This window comes from Polyodon spathula, chromosome 26 (genome assembly GCF_017654505.1).
Source record: "Polyodon spathula isolate WHYD16114869_AA chromosome 26, ASM1765450v1, whole genome shotgun sequence".
Lineage (NCBI taxonomy): Eukaryota > Metazoa > Chordata > Actinopteri > Acipenseriformes > Polyodontidae > Polyodon > Polyodon spathula.
Genome location: NC_054559.1, coordinates 13,009,211 through 13,033,564, shown reverse-complemented (window position 1 = coordinate 13,033,564; position 24,354 = coordinate 13,009,211). Strand labels below are relative to the sequence as shown.

Genomic DNA, 24,354 nt, shown 5'->3' with positions numbered 1-24,354 from the left:
TTGTTCATGGGTTTCTTGAACTATGAGTGTAAACATACATCAGTCATCAATAGTTTATTGACAGCCTGGAGTGACAGCTCACTAATCTGCTTTTGCAGACAGCCCACAGCATGGTATTACCTCGGCAGAGCACAGTCTGCTGGATGGACTGGATTGACTGATTAATAGTTGTGGCACAGATATGGAGAATGGATGCGATCCCTAAACCTTTTGAATTAAGATTTACCAAGTTTAGCACACTGCACTGGGAGTAATCATTTTATCTGGCGGTCCACCATTTGCTGTTCAGTGGTGTAGAAAAACTACATTATTTTTCCACCAGGGTTATAACAGTTAAGAGTTTTTGCAGGGATGGGGTTAACTTCCCCTACCTGCCTGGGTTTATTATGTTCAGGTGGCTGGGGTTGATTAGTTGATTAGGTTGATTAACGATCAATCAGCGCCCAGCCACCTGATATAAAAGGAGGCCTCTGCTTCTCATTTGGGGAGAGGGAGCTGAGGAAGCAGGTTGGTTTTTTTTTGGTTGTTTGGAGAGCTTGAATCCAGTGAAGGCATTGCCCAGCCTGGAAATTGATTTTTGTAAATTTTGTTTTTGCTTTATTTGTAATATCTGTTATTTTGCATTTTATTTGGCGGTCTCTGGGCCTCTATCCACTCGCCAGCCTGCCACATTTGGTGTCAGAAGTGGGATAGCGCCACCTAGAGGCTCAGAGCAGTATTTTTGTTTTGTTTTGTGGAATTTTTGGGATAATTTTTTTTTTTTTTTTGAAAAAAAAAAAAAAAGTGAGAAGCAGAGGCCTCCTTTTATATCAGGTGGCTGGGCGCTGATTGATCGTTAATCAACCTAATCAACTAATCAACCCCAGCATGAACACAATAAACCCAGGCAGGTAGGGGAATTTAACCCCATTTCTTGCATGGCTTATCACCTAATGCTCCCTGCTTTTTCAACTTCACAGGCACATCATCATCAAATTCAACATTCCTGATGTTTCAAGTGGTTGTACTTTCGGCGAATCTTATACAATGAATGTGAGAATCCATAATTGGGTTTTTAGGTAATTAGGTTTCCTCTGTTTAAAACTCTCATTGATATTTGATTATCTAGCACAGAACCCAGAAGTTATGCATTGATACCGAGAGATCAATAATTTCACCAGCGGTAGGTTTATATGAAATGTACCACATTGGTCGTTAATGATATTTATTGTCCTCCTTTAAATTGAAATATGTTGCATTTGGCTCTAATAAGAATCTGATTTTCTTGCTATTCTCAATTCACAATATTTAACATGGCACTCTGTCCAAATGCCCTCTTACAGATAGTAGATGTAGGTGATACAGCTGGTAAATACCTTTTTTTCACCTCCGGAGGCATGGATGAAATGGGGTTCTTAACTTTCCCCCTACTAAGCATTATTAAAAAATAACTCTTTTTTTTCCCCCTGGTACTGTGTTTTATTAAATAATACTATCAAAGCAGCTACAAAAAATACAATAAAAAAAATACATATAAAAAGAGGGTCTATTTAATTAATTTAAAAGGCAGCAGATCAAAACATTGCCACCATTTAAATATATAAATATGGTTAGCTGTCTTATAAGAAATAAATTACTGTATACCTCAGAGACACACACACACACACACACACACACACACACACACACACACACACACACACACACACACACACACACACACACACACACACACACACACACACACACTGTTAGATATTTCCAAGTCTCCTTCTTTTATGATTTTAAACAACTACATTGTTTAAATCCACCGTGTTTATATCAATAGAATATATGGCAAGGCCTCTGTCCGATCCATTGTTCTTGTACTACAGTTATTTAGCTAGAGTATTGGTAGTTTTACAGTAAAATGTCTGTGCGACTAACAAAAAGAAAAAAGGAAAAAAGCAGTTTAACAACAGACTAATTAATTTTCCAAGTGCACGGGCCTGTCATTCATGCAAATTATTATGATCAATATAGTCATTTGCTTTGAATGGCAACTGTGAAAGATGTATTATTAGGTTAGGTATCTTGTGACAAAGTCTCAGGACTACAATATCCTTGAAAACAAGTAAATAATTTCTTTATGACAAGCCTCCGGGACATTTAAGAAGACGAAATGAACTCAGTAGCACTTGTCTAATCAGTCGGGGAGGTAATAACATTGATTCTATGTATGAGGAGGCTGGTGAGTCAGAGCAAGCTGGATAAAAATCTGTAGGCCTTTAATACATCAGGAAGGACATGAGCTCAGGGCTAATGGTTTAGCAGATCGAGTCTGTTAATAAAGGCTGAAGAGAATCTCTTTCTATATAGGCTCCAGGGATTCATATTTCATGTTTTACTTTCAGCGCAAAGCGGAGCGATGGCACTGAGTGCTTTGCTGGGAGCAGACATTTATCTAGACAGTGCTGGGGTGTGGTTTGATTGCAGGGTGAATGAGGGGGCAATGGTGAAAGTGCTGAAAAAAAACAATAAAGAAGAATCCATATTCCTTGTTGTCATATATGGCCCTATTCATAATTGTTTTTGACATACGAATTATCTAAATAACAAGTCTAACTGCCTTATACAGCAGGAGGTTTTGGAGTGTTTGGAGATGAAACAGATTAAAGAAGATTATTTAGATATATTGCTCCATCAAGGCTGTACTGATCCTTCGCTGGAAAAAAAAAAACAAAACAGAAAAATGCAAGTAATTCTATTAATTCTATCTTCCTACATATGAATTGTCACTGCTGCTCATCTTTATTGCATTGAGCTGGGTAGGTCTGTGTACAGCCCTTGTGTAAAACGTTTCAGCGATATCAATCACTGCTTAAAACGATCTGCCAGCACTTCAGTCAACCTGCGCTGAGAATAAAAAACTACAGTAGATACATGAACAGGATATAGTTGTCTCACATAACTGAACTTTACCCAGTGTTAGAGAAAGTCAGCCAAAAATACTAATGGAAACAGTCTTTTTTTATTCCATTTGAAGGACAACAGATCAATTGCAAAACCCGAAAGAGCAAGGCAATTGGTGTCTTTCAAAGTGACAAAAACAGGGAATATTTTGAAGATCAAGTTTTGATGTGTGATTTCTCATTTTAATAGTCAGTACCACATTCTTTCACACATTCTGTTCAGTTGGTTACTTATATTCTAGTGAGGCAGCATTAACACAGGGATTGTGAATGGAAGATTGAATATCATAGTGATCATTTCAAAGTACAAATGCTTGGAGCAATTGAAACTCATTACAAAATGAATAAAAAGAATGGCAATTCATACTCCAGAGTCACATAACTTGCTTTATTTATTAAAATATCTTCATGTTTAGCTCCCTCTTCTTACAATGTCATGAGCATGAAAATTCCTGCCTCTGTCTCCGACAGTTTTTTTATATATATATATATATATATATATATATATATATATATATATATATATATATATATATATATATATATATAATTAGGCTGCATCTCCAATTAATCTTAAAGGAAAGAGCATTTTAGTTCAACTACCTAGGAGGCATGTAACCTTATGAATTACATTAGGACCTCATTAAGTCACAATAATGTAGCTCTCTGATCAGTAAATATTACACTGCCTCAGGGCTCCCAATCTGTATAATTCAATTATACTGAGTCTTGGCTCAAGCAGAAAACTATTTAAAATGGTGTATATCAAAATGTAGCTTCCAAAGGCCAGATTGTTTTACTGATTTCATTTTTTCTCTCTTATACTTTTCTCCTTCTGAACCAAGAACCTCTTGGAGCTTGTTAAGATGAAGGATGATAACATGCTCTCTGGGTCAGGTATAACCTGCGGGGTAGATCTGCTTCAGCAGTGTTCAACAAATGCCCTTCATCCCCTCTCCAGCTGGATCTGCTTTGCAATTCCAGTACCTCTGGCTTTTTGTTAACTCTTAGATGCTTTATTTCAGGTTCCACTGTAATTACTTAGTAACAATTGAATTTACATCAAGTATACATTAAATAGTGATACATTCTATTAATATTCATACGGAACCCCATGACAGGGACACCATTATCAAAAAACAGACACAGGGTCGATAAAATTAATTCATGTGCTACATGAATTAATGAAACCTGAATTAAAGCAATTGTTTACTTGTTGAGCTGCAGGAGATCCCCCTGTTATCTATTTTTAAATGACATGGAATGTAACGCCTCTCTCTTTACAGGGTTTTCGGATTCTGCTGCAGGAATCCCCAGCTGGTAGTAATCATCTCGTTAAGCCCCTGCCTTTATAAACCAAGTCTGTTTAGAAGAGAGCTAGGTCTATCTGGAGCGTCAAGCTGAAAGGTTGCTGTCCGTGGTGCTGAAACTTTTGTCTGTTTCTGCTCAGAATTTCTCAAGCCCTGTTGGCCTGTGTTTGAATTAGCAACACTGATCACTACTCTTTCACTACTCTATAATTTATTGAAATCATTGGTGTCATATGTACAATCACAGGACACTGTGACTAGTCACAGGAAACTGTAACCCAATTACACACAAAACCAACCAACACAACCATTTCTGAGAGCACCATAGACATTGAAGCACTGGTTTATTCCCTAAAATACGTTTCTCCTACTGCTCACTTTTCCATCGCTGCCACTAAGACGTACAGACATTTAAATAAATCAATATGCAGCAGGGCAGAGGTGTGGAGCAAACCAGCGACCTGCGCGCACCGTAAGTGAACATCTTAACCCATATGCAAAAGAGCTCATCTCATCTCACTAACAGGGGACAGAATCTGTAATGGCAGTGTATCATACAACACTGCCCGATGCACTCTTCCACCTTTCAGCCTCACAGATTAGCTGCAGCCAATCTATAAGATCTGGGTCACAGCACCAATGTACCAGGACGAAGGCTGGGCACACTGAAGTGAGTGTCTTAACCACAGTGCAAAAGGGCTTGTCTGCATTTGTGGTTTTAGAGGTTATAACCTCACCTCATCTCACCAACAGTGGACACAACATGCAGTGCATCACACAACACTTTCTATAACAATTATAAAACACAAAATAAAAAAAATAAAAATTATATAAAAAAATATGAAATTGCCAAAGCAGAAATAATGAATGAAAATAACCTGTACCCCAGCAATTTTTATATATTCCAAGGGTTATCTAGATCTACTGCCATATAAGTCTAAAACACAATCGAACAATTGCTTAAATGGCTAAACTCTTTTAAAACTGACCTAATGACAAATACCTCATATAAATTTACTACAGCTCACTGCCAGGCCAATATTTTCATTCTCTATCTTATTGAAATAATTATGACAATAACAATAGTGTATACAGTAACAAGCACATACAAAGAACAATGGCTTGTTTGCTTCAATATAAGTAACTACTTCTGCTGTCTTATATAATATACAGACTAAAGCCAAATACAATGCCAGCAAGCCTGCTGAAGAATTACTTATACTTGTTTTTAATATCTCTCCCCCTGTTTTTGAAATCCAAAATATGTTAGCCTAATGACATTTTACAGCAACCTCTAAATCAGTAGAAATAACCTAGCAGTAATTTCTAAACTGCATGTGATTTCTAACTTGTAATATCTCTTTGTATGTGTTCTGATGTCATCTCTATTTCATTTTATGATGCCAATATTTTTCATTGTCTTCCAAAGAGGAATTTGATGAGCTACTCTGTGAATCTTCAATGAATCCTCCTCCCTTTCATTGAAGTGGTGAATCAACTTGACAGGGCCCCCATCAAATACAGCCCTTGCAGCTTAAGAACAATCAGGGTTATGTTTGAAAAATAACAGACAGATAATAACAGAATAATGACTGAACATCATCTTTGATTATTTATTTCTGTCTTTCCTTCTTATCACAGAGTGTCACTAGCCCATGCTTCTCCTTGGCAATGGACCTGCTTTTGGTTAAATATTTACAAGTAAATAAATAAATGAAAGTTATTCTTGCATCCTGGTGAGAGGAAAGTCAAGGGTACTGTATGTATTGATGACTTCTGAGCCGTGGCATTTTCTCCTCAGCGTTTGAAAGACTAAACTAGCTTGAGTAATAATAATTTTTATATAGCACCTTTCATAGTGGACCACCATCACAAAGTGCTTTACAAGATATGAGACTAGGGGGTGTGAACTCTGCATCATCTGCAGAATCACTTACAATAATGTCTCACCTGAAAGACAAAGCACAAGGAGGATAAGTGATTTACTGAGGGTCACACAGTGTGTCAGTGGCTGAACTGGGATTTGAACCAGGGTCCTCCTGGTTATAAGTGAGTTTCTTTAACCACTGGACCACACAGCCTCCTGAGAAGATTAAAATAGTGTTAGATAAAATAGTTCCATAATGCCTTCAAAAAGAATTTCACAGAAAAATGACATCAGAAAACTCACTCTTTGTTAAACCTATACTGTTTGTTCTCGGTTCAGACCCACACCTGTCATGACTGAGTGACACTTCACTATAACATAACTGCCCTAACTATGGCTCAGACTGACAGCATACACCAACTGTTCTATCTGAACAATATTTGTAATGGCTTTGGAGACAAGCCTTTTATAAAGCAAGAGAGAGAAAAAAAGGGAAAGGAGAACCAAGTGATGGTTCCCTTTGCAGTGAAAACATTGGTGTTTAGACTGTTGACAGTAATCTTTATAAGTCTCGGATGGCATTCAGTGAGCCTGATTGGCCTTGACAGTGCTGGCTGCAGACTCAGTGGCTAAAAGGCTCTGCGGGATGAACAATTCCACTCATTAAATAGGAATCAATTTTAAGGTTGGTGAGATAGTGAACATGGAGAAAGCTTAGATTCTGCAACTCAGCTCAGGGTTCAAGAATTAATTTTCTTTTTATTTACTCGTGGGCAAGACTTCTTGGCGTTTGTCAGAGCCAATTTATTGTCCAGACCACAAAGGAATACTGGTCTGTTACACTGTATATGGCAAAACGAGTTGCCTTATATGCCTATGTTGAAAATACCCCTGCTCAGTTTTTGACATCCAATCTTATCAGTGTGCCAAAAACAGCATTTGGGAGAAAAGGAGATGAATCTGTGTGCCTGTTGCTGATACCAACTGTGTGTATACTAGGGTAAAACTGTGCAAGGCTGTAAACATTCTCCCCCCAAAATCCTATTTTATTAACCACAGGACTCCGCAGCAGTATTTAAAACGTATTCAATTACAATTCAATTCAATCAATTTGAGTCTTGACAGTTACTATTGTTTATTGTATTTGCACATGTGATTATGCATTCATTTGCAATTACTGTGTACTCAGAGTCACTTAATGTTAAGTCTGATTTTTGTATTTAACTGACAGAATGCAAAACAGATGTGGAGTCTGGAACAGGAATTCTAATTGTCAGCGCAGACTATTAGTCACTAAACCAACAAGCTGCCATCGTAGGCACCCCTCTGTGGTTACACAGACATGTGTAGCAGTGGGAAGCATTGTGTTCACTTCTCAGCAGATGTCAAAGCTGAGAAAGGTGAAAAGGCAGAGGTGTACAGTATTCAGCAGAGCTGCAAGAAGCTAGTGATAAGCAATGTGGGCAACGTGTTCATTTCGTTAAAGGTCAGCTCAGAAGGCTAAGATTTGTGTCTAATTATAAATGGAAATACTAATACTGGTGTAATTTCCTTGTAGATTTGACATTATCTATACTGTTTGGTAACACTTGAGGTTTAGGTATTCATTATATGTGATAGGAGGCTGTGTGGTCTACTGGTTAAAGAAAAAGGCTTGATCCTCAGTTAAAATCCTGGCTCACTCATTGCGTGACCCCAAGCAAGCCACTTAACCTCCTTGTGCTGCGTCTTTCGGGTTAGACGTTGTTATAAATGACTCTGCAGCTGATGCATAGTTCTCACATCCCTAGTCTCTGTAAATCGCCGTAGATAAAGGTGTCTGCTAAATAATAAACAATCTATAAACATGTTATTAAGTATCCTATTAACAAACATAGAATATGATTATAAATAATAACATTAGTATTATACAATGTTGCCATTTTTTAAAAAACTATTGTTTATAACGGATATAGTCTGTCTGCCTGTAGAGAAGAGGCTGTAATGATGTGCTAGGGTTAGGTTTATGGTTAGGTTTAGGGTTAGGGTGCATCAAGCAAAAAGATTGACACATTAAGTACTTAATGTTAAGTACCAAGTAATGACTAAGTAAATACACAATAATTAGAGGCACTTAGTGTAAAGGTTTGTCCACAACACTTTGTTAGAGGCCTAGATGACAAACAGCAATAACCGCAGGTAATGCAAAAAAGACCTGCAAATTCAGCTGACTCACTCACTCCCTTCTGCTCACCCCTTGACTTTAAACACCTTAAAAATACTGGATTAATAATTCACCAGTCCTGCCTGCCTCTCTGTTGCCATGAGTTGGATGAGAGTGTATTCAGATGAAAATGAAATGCCCAAGCAGTCTCTTCCCTTGCAATACTCTCTCTCTCTCTCTCTCTCTCTCTCTCTCTCTCTCTCTCTCTCTCTCTCTCTCTCTCTCTCTCTCTCGCATGAAGTCTCAGAAGAGAAGCTTCATTATTCAAATAAAAAACAAGCAGACTCACTCCTATCCCACTAGGTTTTGCGTAAAATAAGTCATCCTTTTTGCAGGGAATGGAAATAGGCCATTCATGCAGAAGCGTCTCTATCTTGAGGTTGTTTATAGGGCTTAATGTTTTTACTAAAGAGTACGGTACAGACATACACTCATGAACACAGAAGACTGATACTGCGTAAATAGATAAACCACGCCCAGTAAATGTAACAGTAATATTTAAAAGATGACATTCCCAAGCAAAATATATTAACATTTAGTAATTACAGAAATTGGTAGTAAGCAGTATATAGATATGTATGTTTATATAGGTATATGTTTTGCAAAACAGCACTGAGCCAGAAACAATAAATAAAGACATACTACCATTGTGTATAAACAAACTTTTATTTATCATAAAATACAACAATATTAAATACAAATAAAAATTGAAAAATTCTAAATCACAAGGCAAACCAAACACTAATAAAAGATTTTGTAGAGAACGTGTCATGTTTAAAGTTTGCTGAGGCATTATTGTGTTTACTATACTGTATATGTATAGTAACTGTTTTTTTTTTTAAATAGTAATTTAACCTTTTTTTAGGTATAGTATTAGTTCAGTAACTAAGCTTTACCACAGAAATGGAAGTCTATCTTGTAAGAGAGCAGAGGACCACCTGCACTTAATTTATATTAGTGTGACTACACAGTGTTTAACCTACCTGACTATCTGAAGATTAGCCTGTTACAGTATATACTACACTGTGTACAGGGGTGTTACAACAGAAATTCACACAAGAAACAATAAACAAATATTAGCTCTATGAAAAACATTTACAGTGTTTCATTAATTAGATATCTACCTCAGTAAACTATCGTGATAGAGAAGGGTTTTCAGACAGCTGCTATTACTTATTTTTGAAACTACAGATGGCCAAGCCATAGGTGACAATTTGGACTGAACATTGGGTTCAGAAGCTATGCCACTGTCAGCAACTGCTTTGGAATCGTTTATGTCCAGACATCTAAAATAAATTCAAAAATCTTGAGATGCCCAACAAGTTATAAAGATACTAAGCTAAGATTGTGTCTAGATGCACTGTTTTAAAGCTCTTTAAAAAAGAGTGATTGGAAAAGCAATCAAAACCAAATAAAACCATTCTCTTGAAAAACCATAAAAGTGTTTGACTGAGCATGGGGCTCTGTGACAGAGACAGAATGATTCTTGGTGCTAGATCTCCCTACCGACTTGTGAGGGCGCTGTGTAATGATAACAGAGTGCCCTGGACTGGATGGCCAGACAATTAATTCCCAGGGTTTGGCGGAAGTCAGCCATCTTGAAAGGGGGCGGAGCTACGGTACACTAAATCATCGACCCAGAAGAGAAACGATGTGGGCGATATTGACAGTATAAAAGGTGATGTAGCTAGCTGTTCCTTTGTTAATGCTAACACGGAAGGAGAACTGTATTGTGTATCTCAAGTGTTTTGTTTGTTTTGTCATTTTTAATTATACTTGTTTATTGTTATTAGACTGCTAACACGATCCGGAGCTATCACTACAGGCCAGCACAAAACCCGGACATGCCTGCACTTGTATAATGATAAATTGTATTTGCACCACGAGCACTACAGCACTCATTTTGGACATTGTTTCGGGACTGAACCCCGTGGTTTTACTGAGCAATATGTATCATTGTGTATTGCCAGTTAACAGTGACTTTGGATTACAAAAGTAAACCATCATTTCACCAGTACTTTGTTGTTGTCATTCTCTTGAACACTGCATCACCTCTACACCTGCGCAATGCAGTCACTTTGCCACAGGCTTTCACTCTGTATTTTTAAATACCTGGGGATAATACAGTTAATTAGGACTGCACCTGGCTATCAGTCCCCCTGCCGTTAGCGGTCAGTCAGAGGTGATGTGGAGTGAGCTGCCTGGGCAAACTACTGATAAGGGAGACTAAAGCATTCATCTCAGTCAACAGGCTTTAAAGAGGAAGCATTTAAAATACAAATAGTTTACACAAACACTTGGTTAGTTGCCCTAAGAATATACTCTGCATTTAGATGCTAATGTTTTACATTTCCTGAATGACAGTCCTTAAGCATTACTGTCTATACCACAGCCATTACCTGCAAGATCATTATATCCACAGTCCTGTGTTAAAGGCAAAAAACAATACCTAAAGGTAATGCTGTGGAGGATAATAGTACTACTATAAAGCAGGGGTGGGGGATGTATGAAGACATTTTTAAACTTGAACTGGATCGCTTAGGGCAGGGGTTTCCAAATTGTGGGCCGCGGGAGCAACAACATTCTATGTATTTTTTATATTAATATAATAATGAAAAGCAACTATAAAATATTTACAGAGTACTGATAGTGATACCTTATTTGTCCCAGTGTTTTATTTAAGCACTCTATTAAGTGTACCAATGTAATAAACTATAACACTAATTCATATTTATTCACAAGTAATTATTCACTGCTTAATATGAAAACTTGATGTCAGATAGATTTCAGCCCAGAAAAATAGGTTTAAATAGTGCGCCTATCACTGATTAAAGCCTGGTTTCCAAACAAACTAATTATCGCTCATTTTAATATCGACACTACAATTACCGCCCTTTAGTAAATACAGGGTCAATAACAGTTATCTCATTATTCATACATTATCATGTATTACCATTAAAATCACATATTCATTCTGATTACCATAGTGTGGCACAATAAATACAGTGTGCACCATAATATGCCCGCTATTTCACACAATAATTAATACAATTGCAATAGTAAATCCCAAAATCATGAAGGTGCACACTAATTACAGTTATGGTGCACCATAATGTTTAACGCCCTTTTGTAAATGAGGGCCAAAGTTTTTTACGTTAATTGTGTTTCAGCAGAGTAGTTTTTATTGAAGCACAACTCTTCATAGTTTTACAGCACGTTGAGTATAGCATGCTGGGTAAACGCCGCGGTACAGAGAGATCATATCCACACCATCATTGGAAATAGGATGGATAAATCCTATCACTTGTCTTGGCTGCTAATCATATTATTGTTATGAAAATGTAGACAAATCATACTTACAATGTGTTATTGTACCTATAATTTAAATAAGATTAAGAGCAAATGGATGATTGAGAATAGCACTGGCTGCTTCAAATACCATGGACTTCACATTTTTAGTGCTGTGTTCTGAAGATTTTATTTACCAAGAAAAAATATTACTGACTTCTTCAGGATTGTTGTCTCAGTTCACTGTACACTGTAAAGTTACATGCACATTATATATAATTGATTGTATAAACCTCACAGATCATCTCAGCCAAACAGGTTCTAAGTAGAGTGGTCTCAAGCTAATTGGATTTTAGAATTGTTACCTTTCAAGACATACAGCACATTTCAAGTACCCACTGTAGGTGAAATTAGTATGTATAGAGTTAAGTTTTCACTCATAGTTGAAATTATTGCTTATCTGCAATACTTGTCAGAACTATTTTCAAAACTGGAACTGATTAGATTTGTTTTAAAGGGGTATTATTGGTTAATAAAGATAACAAGGTTATGTATTAAGTTGCTCAAAACTGGAAGCAGTTAGAACTGGTTTAAAAGGCTAGTATAGGGTAATTAAAATGTTTTCGCTGTTATTCAGTTTTTCAAGTTTTTACCAAATCATTTTATTGTGGCATAGCAAAAGTTAACATGTTGGCTTAAAATCGCAGTTAGTAATTTAGCAATTGTTGCTTCTGGGTTAAAGCCATCTCATGATGTGCTTTTTGCTTTAAAACAGTCCATAATGTTTTGTGGATAATTTCTGATAGGACTGCAGACCTAATGATTTTAAAATTAAATGACATTTTGGGTCACTGCAACCATTTATCAAAAAAGACACAGTATGTTCACCAATATTGTTTTTATTGCAATTTCATGCTATGATTTCCCAGACCTACACCCACAGCCTGCCCTGTCAAGACAAACATGAACTAAATGACAATAAAGTAAGTGTGTGTGTGTGTGTGTGTGTGTGTGTGTGTGTGTGTGTGTGTGTGTGTGTGTGTGTGTGTGTGTGTGTGTGTGTGTGTGTGTATTGAGGGGGGGGTTCTAAAATAGAATACTGCATAAGCACAAAGATCTATTTAAAAAAAAAAAAAAATACATATGTAATGACAATCACAGTCTCTTGGAGATATGAACGCTGCTTTCTCAGCAGACGACAGCTTTAATATCTCCTGTGATGAGTCACTACAGAAGTCAGCCCTTCTTTAATAGACTCCTTATTCGTTCCTTTGAGAAGGTCGGCAGTGGGGCTCAGAGCTAGGGTTTTGTAATATTAGTAGGATATTGAATCCTCGAGCTAAACAATTTATTTTCTCTTCTCATAAGCCAGGATCACACCCTCACAATGATTGCATTTTAGCTTTAGAGCATGATGCAAGAGGTGCAATATTTTTCCCAGAGAGGTTGCTTTATTTGATGAGATTGTGTGTTAATATCTGATGGCTGTGCTTCCCTCACGGCCTTCTCCAGGTTACAGCAGAGGGAGATTTAATAAGCCCTCTCCCCACTTCGAGTTTAATTTCCCTCTTAACTGAACTTACTAGAGTTTCGAAATGTAATGAAGGAGATCAGTGGCCTTTATCTAATATTAAGAAATCTTTTAGGGCATAGTCCAATATAAATGAAAGGAACAGGAAAAAAGGGACGCAAAAAAAAGCGTGAACATTTGAGCCCTCAGAACAGAAATCTGCAGCTGATGGTTTTAGTACAGCTCATCGTTTTTTTTTTTTTTTTTTTTTTTTAATTGAGCTGCTTTCTGCACCCATTAGTAAATACAAGCTTTAAAATATTATTTTAATGTTAAAACAATTTTTTCAGTTCACACGTTGTAACCATGTGATTTCCATTCACTTTCAGAATGTGATGAGCATTATTTACATATTGCAAAAGCTGGAGGTAATTAGTGATACCAAAACAAAATAATTCAACACCAGTTATTGTAACTATTGACCTTCAATTGCTTAAATGAATTAACCTTTGATTTACCTCAAAATGAATATAGTATTACATCGTTATTTTGCTTTTACTACCAGATATTTGCAATGACCAATATATTGTTTTGTTATGACTATCAAAAGAAGAACATGAAACAAACATTAAGACAATAAATAGCTCATTGTTTTGTTTGTACAGTGGACAAACAACTAGACAAGTCAAACAGATACTGGCCTTGTTGGTTCCTTTAACTGTTTGTCTTCTGTGTGAAATTATGAGTCCCTCCCCTATTGATCCTTCCACTGGGGAATAAAAACAGCACTATTGGAAAGTACATCTAATCCACTAACTCGAAATGAACACAATCTCAGGCTGCTTATATTTCATTTAACAGCATGGTGCCTTCCATTTGAGCTTCTCTCACATTTAGTGCATACAGCTTGCATTGACTGTGTTTGAAACTTAACTTAAATCAAACCCACTGTCTGTAGAATTGGCTAATCCCTTTACACTATTAATCAATAAAAAAATACATGATTCATTATTGCTGACATGATAAAAAAAAAAAAAAACTTGAGTTTATGGATCTGTTGAAAACTGTTTATGCAATATATCATCTATAAATGTGTTATTAATTATGATGACAGGTTATGATTAGAAATAATCACACTGATTTCAATTACACTTTTGAAATATGTAATGTTGCCTAAAAATATATAAGAAATAAAGGAAAATAGAAAGAAGTCAGTGAGTTAAAGCAGAAGGTGGCAATTGATAAATATCTACTCTGAAAACAAAAAAAATGAAGCCAAGAAATAGAAGTGATGATAAAAATTAATCAAACAGAATCATACGCCTGCCAGATACAGAATCATGTAAATATACAGATTCATGCAACAATATTTGACATTCTTATAACACGCTATTGCATGTTCTAAGAATGATGCAGCTTTAGGGATTGCTTATCAGTGATTGTATGCAAGCTATAAGCATGTTCTCAATTATGTTATTAACAATTACATATTACAATACATGTATTTTTTGTAGAAGTAAATAACCACTTACTGTAGGACATAATCCTAAACTACAGTGTTGCTGGTACTGGGGCCTTTTACAACCACACAAAATACAAGGTACAAGGGTCCCAGATGGGTGCTGGTGAAATGCAAAGTATATGCAATCTTCTTTAGCCACTGGCAGGAGGAATAAATGTCATTTGGTATCCTATTAAGCACTCATTGGCACTGTGGGTGAATATCCTGGTCACCACATAAGACAAGTCTTACAAGACACACAATATCAGTTGTGTAAGAAGCACAGCTGTCACCATGGTTTGCCTTCAGAAGGTAGCAACCATGCATACGTTCCTGAACATGTTTTCCTCTATGTGCCAGGATTACCGAGGTGTATGCCATTGATCTCACCACAGCGGCTCACCATAGTGCAGTGTTTACCAGGGTATTAACGCTAGTTAAACTATTATCTGTACCATTGCACTCTCCACAGGATTTAATCCTTAATATTCATCCCACTGTTGAGACATCTCTTTTCACAGCTGCGCACAGCCCTTGAGCTGATACAGTATGCGCTTGCTATTGTATTCTCTGTGCAAACAATTTGAAATCCAGTTTAAGTAAAGAAATCAGTGGGCATTGTTTCAATTTTTTTTTTTTTTTTTTTTTTTTTTTTTATATATGGCTGGGATCTGAATGCAAGTGCAAAGAACAAAAATGTAACAGGCATCAAATATCTATCAGCCTATTAATATTATGGAATATGGTAAGCCAATGTGTCCATTTTTAGAACCTACATTTCTTGCAGTGTTTTATTTCACAAATTCAAGTTATTCAAAATCTTGTGAATATTGTAGGTAGATCATTAAATGTATAAGTGGCAAGCATGCAATGATGTGATACTTATAAATAAGTCATGGAGGGTAGCCAGAAAGTACCAACATTTTATTAAATTGCTTAATCTGGTAGAAAAACATTTCAATGTACCACCATTAATGAATATTTGATACCAATATCTACTCAAGACCATACTCGTAAAGCATTTACCCTAGCTCTAAGTATACAGACTTTATTTATTGATGTATTTATTTGTGAAACGAAAAACAAGCTAAGGATGTTACATAACTCTTTTTTAAATTTGTTTTTAGTAAAAAAAACCAGTTGTAAATTTCTAACTGGGGAAATTCTTACTGGATATTGCTCGAATAGTAGGGTGAATAGTAGGGTGAATGTTACAAAGCTAAGAAGCAGATGGAAGCAAATTATCTGCACCATCTGTACATACCAAGACTCAACACTTGCGTTTTATGCTTCCCCTGCCCAGAAGAATATAAACGTCTGTTAAAATGATGTACTGCTGCCTAAATGACCTCGTTGATAATCATTGATAGAGCAGGCCCTCTCACCTTTTTTGTTTTTAATCAAGAGCTTCAGCTAGATTTAGAACATATTAATTCCAGTCTCATCTCTCAACTTTTCTCTTCATCTGATGAATTATTTAAAGCAGTCATTATTACTTTAATAAAGGAGACAGATTACTGCTTAACATTTAATATTTCATATAAAGGACAAAGGACAATGCAATTTCAAGAAGACAGATTCTGTAAAAACTATGTTAAAAGTGGCCAGTGAGAAGGCCTTCTAAAAAGAGTTAGCTCTATAGATTGCGACTGGCTATATCCAGTTCAAAGGTGTCCATTGACAAATAACAATGATCCAAGTAGAAATGACAGAACCATGTGCCAAATATTAGTGCATTACTTTTCATTTCATAAAAGTACATGAATCATAGGTACTTTTTGCAAATGGTATAATTTCACCAAAGCACTATCCATTTATAGTGAACCAGTCCCTCAGTCACAGGATCCGATGGTCTCGTCGAAGAAGAAAGAGAATTAATTTGCAAGGTTGCCATGCTTACTGAATTAAGATTCAGATGAGCCACCACAGTTGGCATTATACAGTTAGACCATTTTCCTTGTACCATTGCTTTTCCAAACAACTTATTAATAAACTAGCTTTCCGCTGGTATGTGTCCTAAGCTGTTATTTTTCATGTCAGTGGTAAATGCTTTTAGCATCAGGGAAATACACATGTATCATAATGGTATTGTCAGTTCAGTAAGGGTTATTAAAGATTAAAAGGGGAAACTGGTGTCAGTTTTTTCTTTAGTTTTGCCTAGCATAGGGACAGGACCTGTCTGAAAAAAAAACAAGGTAAACGTTAAGGATATCAATATAACAGTGCAAGTCCATAACAGGCAGGATATATTCATAGTTCTTCTGTACATTTACACTGTACATTTAGCAGAGGAAAACCGTTTTATTTATATGGCAGTCTAGAGGGAATTCATTAAAAAGGCTTTCATATTTAGTCCAATTTCACAACTGAATTCAGGGCCTGGATAAGTGACACTTACTTCCACTTGAACAACAGTAAGCAACAGAACAAAAAGTAAAAGGCAAACAAGCCCAGCTTTAATGGGAAATTGTTACATTTGCAAAATCATGTTTAAGGGGAAGAATAATGTTTTGCCGGAGGTATGATGAGCACCATTGTAGCAGCACTTGTGTTACGATTGTCATTGAATCATTGAATATAGTTTGCACATGAAATTCAGTACAAGTGTATAACTGTAATAAAACACTTGTAGGTGTTGTTAGTAAACATAATTTCCCCTAAGAGGAAAAGAACAAATTCATCTTCAGCTTTCTGTTTACTTTTAAGAAAATGATCAATTGACAAACAGAACCTAAAGTTTTATTTCTTAATCTTACATATGTTGCTTATGTAATAACCAGAATGTATTTACGGAGAATCACACTCACTATCAGTATCTTTTTGGGATTAATTTAGGACATTTTGGCATTGGAAATTGTAAAAGCTGCACGGCTTGACTATTTTATTCGCACTTCAGTTTAACAGGATTTTGGAAAACAGCAGTGGCCTTCAGAATCTCTACTGGGGTGACTGAACTCCACTTGAGTCCAGCAGGAGTTCATCTACTCGCAGCACACGAGCCCTGAGCTGCAAATCAGATGTTTTCTTTCATTGTCCCCTGTCCCGCCTCCACAGTGCGGGAGCAGTGGGTTATCCCCAGAGCAGTACTGCTCAGCAGTGTGTGTCAGCTGTCAAGTTGCAGGACTCCACAGTACTCCTGCCCAGCTTTCAGACATGGTCGGTCTTCAGTTATCCTCTTGTAATAGAGCTGTCACACCACCCTGCTAACCAGGCCTTTCAGAGAGCCACCCCCTGTGCATTATCTACCCTCCCTTACTGGGAAGCAACATCTGGATTCTGAAAAGAGAGGGTCATTAGACTGCTTGACAAGGAGAAGGGCATTGTGTCAAGATATTACTAAGGCAGATTACATTTTTACTGTACTTATTTTCTAAGCTAGATTCATAGCTAAGAGCATTCACATATGTATTGGTTTTCTATACAGGTGGTCTAAAAATACAGCTCAGGTTTACATGCAACTATAGTAAATACCGTATGAATTGACAATTGACTTTTGAATTGTTCTGTAAGGGGACTTAAAATGTACTACTTTTTTTCTCCAGCTTATCACTGGCTTAGCTACCAGCTCTAACTAGCCTCAGACCTGTGCGAGAGCTTGTTTAACATCTTCTATTTACTTACCTTTCTACAGAACGTTGTGAAAGGTTGCTGGGGATTAAACTAAATGTGAAATTATCCAAGGCCGTTGGAAGACAGCCAGTTGAAAGCAATGTGGAATAGAGTCAAAGTCAGGAGCATCTCTAAATAAACCCACAGCTGATTTGTACAGTATGCCCCAATGCCTATTCAGAGACATCATCAGCGAAGTACCAACTGCTCTTGAGGTTTCCTTGAGCAGCAAGGTCCTGCAGTATTTGTGGCCACTGGGTTCACTTGTAAAGCCACACTCCAACCCCATCTACATACTATGCATTATCTTCCCTTTTTCTGAGTAATAAAAAGCAACCGTGTTGTGCACCTTAATCACTGAGATACAGGTCCCTATAAAATAACATACATGTTAGTTGTAAAGTGCCAATTGTCCAGTTGTTGGATTACGAGTATAAATCCCTTACCAAGTGGAGAAATACTAGAAACTCTGGTTCACCAGGGCAAAAAATAGTATCTTATCAGGCCCAATGCTCCAGAGTATAAAGGGGAAAAAAAATGATGTGACCATTCAATCACTTCTGAAACAGTACTTTCTATAAATGACAGAGATAAGTAAAAAATGAATAGAGCTGAAGAGAGGAAAGGCTGTAGTCCATTAACAGCCATTACTCTCAAATGACTTGGACATCTTTTGGTTTGTCACGAATGATAATCATTTATAATATTCTCGGAAACTAGCCTTATAAAATATTTACTTTGTGCTAAGACGGGAATATGTTAAGAGATTAAATTTGAGTTCTTAAATCATAGTCATCAGTTTTTACTCACAGGACTATAGATAGATAAAAGGTTTCAATCACTAGGACACTTACCAGCATTGTTTTCAGGAGTACTATGTGTAGCTAGACTCTTCTTGTCCTCCACTGAAACTGAATCCCTGTAGCTACTGGTTTACATAAATGATTGTATGCAGAAAATGTTCATGCTCGTACTCTGTTCACAACAGCTGTAGTATTATGATAGTGTTAAATGAAATAATTGGACCTGCCATAAAAAGAGACAGCTGGAGAGCTTGACAAGTGAAAAGTGTTGGCTTTTGTTTCGTTGGAGATGTTGTACATTTGCACCATTAGAAATATGACTGCATTCATTATGTTCAGTGTCATGTCTTGAATGTTTGAGAAGCCAGTCTATGACAACTGTACTCAGCTGTATACTGAATGCAAACATAACATAAACCTAAAGGTACGCAGGAGTGGTATGGTTTATTTTATGTAATAGGAAGGAAATATATCAAAACACACATTGCCAAAAATTCTATATTTATTTATTTATTTAGTCATTTCAATTAAAAAAACAATTATGTTCAAATGCATTAATATAATTGCTGTTTGCTTTTTCCATAGTATTTCTCAGTCACTGTTTACAGGCATGATATTCTTTAAGAAGCATCTCAAGGCATTTCCAGAAAGCAGGATAACACAGTTTAGCTGGAAATTGACAGCTCTGTTTTCAATTGAGTGCATTTCTGTTCCTTCTGCTGCTAACAAGGAATGGCACTGTCATTTTGACAGACACCCGTCAGAGTGTCACTAGAATGAGTCTTTGACTGACTGACAGCATCAATAGCCAGGCATGGCAGCCTGTCTCAATCACATCTTAACCAGCTGTTGCTGAAGAAGGCTGCCTCATTGAGTCAGGGTTCATGTCTTTTGCTGGGGGTCATTTGTGCTCTGATTTTACAAAAGACATTCACCTCCCTAGCTATTTCATGGTGAGCACTTTTAGTTAATGAAAGTAGCGGGAGAGGGTTCACCCGAGATTGGTTATAAAATTTCAGCAATTAAAAAAAAAAAAAAAAAAAAAAAAAAAAGCCCTCCAGCCCATTCTTTGATTTCCTTCTGTTAATTATTACAGAGACAGAGAAATAACTCTCAACACCAGGAAGAAGGGGTATGTGACAGAAGTACTCTACTGTACTCTCACAGGGGAGCAGCACAGCTGTGAAAGCCCCGGGATACTTCCTGAACTGATGTTTATCTACTCTTTCACAATCAGCCCAACAAATACAACTTTTATAGCTGGAGATCCTGGAGGTCAAGCAGTTACAGATTTGGAATGATCCAGGTCATGCAGCCAGTCAGTAGCATAGAAGAATGTTGTGCTTTCTGCACTAACCACCACCACCTAACCACATCTGCTATCATTCAGTCTAAACTGAGCTTTAATTCTCAACCGGGAGCTGTTTTTCCCACGGCTGCTAAAAATGAAAAGCTATTCTTTCATCTTTCTTTATATCTAAGGGTGTGTTTTTTATTATTCAGTGTTCCTTTTTACTAAATGTGCAACTTTGTCAGCGTTATGGAGTTTTGCTTATGGCAGAAATAGGCAAGTTCATGTCTTCTGTTTTGGTTGGGGAGTTGGTAAAAATGTTCATGGCTCCTTCTGGTGGTTTGATGGATATTGCATGTGAAAGAACACTAATTTCTTCATTAACCATAAGAATAAGCTGCACTCAAGTAAGTTTTTGGAGTTTGCAGTCTGAAGGCAATGCTCAAACATTAAAAGGTGACATTATATTTGGTCACCTTTTCCTTTGAATAGGATTGCTAATCGCACAACTAATGTCTGAAAGCCCCTCTGGCAAATGTTTGCATGGTTACAGTTTACCATGCTTGTTTGCTTTTCTATGGTCAACTGTGGTTTTTACATATGTGCTAAATTCAACAATTCTGACTAGCGTGACAAAAAATTACACAAATGCAGTTGCCCTGCTTTGCCAAGTGCTTGAGAGTGTTGACCTCTGCATACCAGATGTTGTGAGTGATTATAAGCAAACCTACCTGTTGCCAGGTGTGACAAACTGTCGTAGAAACATTGAATTGCTTCAATACAATCAGAAGACCCTCATGAGATCAACCAGTTACATCATTTGGATTGGTTTCCATCCTGACCCCATGCTATGTATACAATCACTACAACACCACTGTATCCTAATGGACATGCTTGCAGCACTCCTGAGTGCTTGCTGTCAATGGAAAGTCTGCAAATTGGGCTCTTCACTGCCAAGATAAACGGAGTGACAGATGGTCTGCAAGATCTGCTTATTGTTTATTTATGGGGTCATTGCCACTCTCTTTAAAAGAGCCACTAGCTGCTGAAATGGAACTAATTTTACTGTCAGGAGGAAATTGAAGCTCGCTGGTGGAGGACTGAGTATTTTCACTGAACTGTATAGTTCCGTCGCATCCTTTGTTCAGTAGCTGAAATGAAGCTACACTGTGTTTCAAACTAGCCTTAAGCGCACAGGAATCATGACACATTGACGTGACAAACTCCAGGAGGGGTAGCATTACACTGTCACTGGCGGGACAGGCCTGACTCTCAAGTAATCGTATTACCAAATCGAATGATGGAGAAGGATTATTAATAGTGGTGGAGTCCTTCTTTTAGACTCATAATTAGATAGATATATATATGCATTGTTTCTTTCTAGACATGGGTGTCTAATGATCATGAGGTGCTATTCATCAGATAATCAGGAACTGGTTTGAAAAACAAAGTGGCAACTTCATACACTCCTCTTGGCATGCCCATTCTCCAGATAAGCAGTTAAACCAGAAAGAGAGGTGACTGCTTTCCCCCAGTCTCCCATACTATATCCCAACCACCAACTCTCAACAACATGCAATACAGCTTTACCTTCTGTATATCAACTCATGTTTGCAAGCCTTTAGTCAAATGAAGGTGTAGCAGCACACAGTGTGCCTTTTGAAATGAAAGGTTTTCAGTTTATCCCCCCAACTTGTTTTTTTATTGATAGACAGCTGGAATCCTAGTGAAATATGTCTTTGTCTGTTCGCTTTATCAAGTGGCTGAGACCAGGATTATTTTGAGAAGGTTCTTCTGGAAAAATACATCTGCAAAATACCACTAATGTATAAAAAAGGTTATTTTATTTAATTTTTTTTTTTTTTTTTTTTTTTTTTTTGTGGTGCTCCAACAGTCTAAATCAGTAGAGTATGCCTTCATAGTTCCTCAAACCATACCAGGTGACCACCTGTCACTGAGTCACAAGCAGAGGCTACTAGGTGTGCTAAATTGTGTGGTGGTGAGACATAAAACCAAGGTCCTATTGCAAGTGACTCTGCAGCAGCAGTTGTGATCCATAGTTCACCCCCTAACCTCTATAAGTTGCTTTGGATAAAAGCATCTGCTAAATGACTAAATAATAATAATAATAATAATAATAATAATAATAATAATAATAATAATAATAATAATAATAATAATAATAATAGCTAATTGGGCTTTTCTGAGAAGTACATTTTTTCTTAGATGAGAGCTAAACAGGATTAAAAACAAAGCCGTAATGACAGCAATAACTCGAAGAAAAAGATGATAATTACCTATTGTGACCCTGGGTGAGTCTTAAGTGGTTGAAATATTAATAGGCTTGTTTTGCTTTCCGTGATAATGCCATTAATTTAGAACCTTTCATATCATGGGGTGGCCTACTTTCTGCTTTTTTTTTTAAATATCTTGACTGTGAGGGAGGGTAAGGTTTCATTGGAATATTCAGCTATGCAGTATTTATGTTAAGCCACGGAAAACCAAAAGCTCTTATAGAAGGTGTTACAACCTTGGAGCAATCGTTTCTTATTATGATACCAGTCCAATTTAATCGAATGCTGATTGGCACCTGCTAAAGTTGACCACTTGTTTGTATTAGTTATTGTCATTATAATACCACCTGCTTGTCAAAATATTAATATGTTTCCAATGACTCCGAGAAGAGTACCATTCATTGAGCTACCAGTGGATGCCTATTCACTAAAGCCCAGTGAATTAGTAGTAGTAGTGCTTATAATCTGAAGGCAGCACTGACCAGTTTAGTTTAGTTTGGTTTGCAGTTGAAATCTGGAAACACATTAGATTTCCAATAGTAGATATGTGCACTGGCCCTCCTGAGTCTAGTTTAGTATGTATTCCAAACCTACGGTACACGAGATGAACTTCAATGAGTTTTTAGTGATAAACAGTATTAGACACTATTGTGTGCTGTACATTTATATGTACAATCATTTAAAACTAAAATTACAATATTAAGAAACTGAAGACGGCAAACCTGAGTAGCCCAAACATTAGACATATTAACAAAACATTAGCTCATGAATTGAGCTGCAATAAATAGTTAGAAAGAAAGCTGTGCACATTGTTGATTAATTTTAATTATGGATTAGATTTCCAATTAGCTGCTGCAACAACTGATTTGCTTTTAACTTAATTCTGTGATTATATGCCTCTATTCAAACCATGATGAGTTTTTTTTAATCAACAAAATATGTTTAACTTTTGCGGTAAAATGAAGAGGCTTGCGAAAGCTAAACATTATTTTTAAATATTTGAAAACCTTAAGAATACATTTATCGTTACCTGTTAAGTCTGCTATTGCCCACATACCTTTTTGACTTGCTGATTTAATTGATAATTGGGTAAAAGTGTGCTGCGAAGACATGTCTGCGACCAGTTTCTACAGTTAAACTTCCCACACGACACAAACCTTCTCTCCTGTGTATGATGAGTGTGGGTGGGTCATGTGAGTAATCCAGACCCAATGAGAAACTATCATCACCTATGGCTGCTAAATATACTGGTGCCTAAATGTAATGTTGCTGGCACTGTATGAGGTACCCTGGTGCTAGAATCTAACACCATAGTGCCAAATTTGCACCAATACATTAGCATAGTTTATTTCTAAAAGGAAAAAAAAAACTTAATACTATACTTAAAAAAAAAAAATTAAGAATGCTTACAACCCACTAAATTAAATGTCTACTTTTCATTGTCACTTTACAGCCTTGGCATGCCAGAACGACAGTGAAAATGTCAGCACCCCAGATGAGAGGAAAATAAACTCAGAAACGCTCAGTGCAGAAGTTAATTGCCTTTGATTGTTACTTTATTGCAATCTTGAGGGAGGAGAGCTTAATAAATGGATTTAATGAATACCTGCCAATAAATACTTCTTAAAGACAGAGTATTTACAGCATAATTGTAAATCTCGAAAAACTACTCACTTCTAAATCTTTTGTAGTCATCTTTGTATTACTTTAGTATATAATACATGTTAATTTGGATTCATGTGTTGTTT

General features: G+C 36.7%; 1 protein-coding gene across 28 annotated transcripts in view; it reads right to left on the bottom strand.

Moving 5' to 3' along the window:
• LOC121300760 (RNA binding protein fox-1 homolog 1) overlaps positions 1 to 24,354 on the bottom strand; it is a 580,013-nt gene that overhangs the window by 539,313 nt on the left and 16,346 nt on the right. The window lies entirely within an intron of this gene.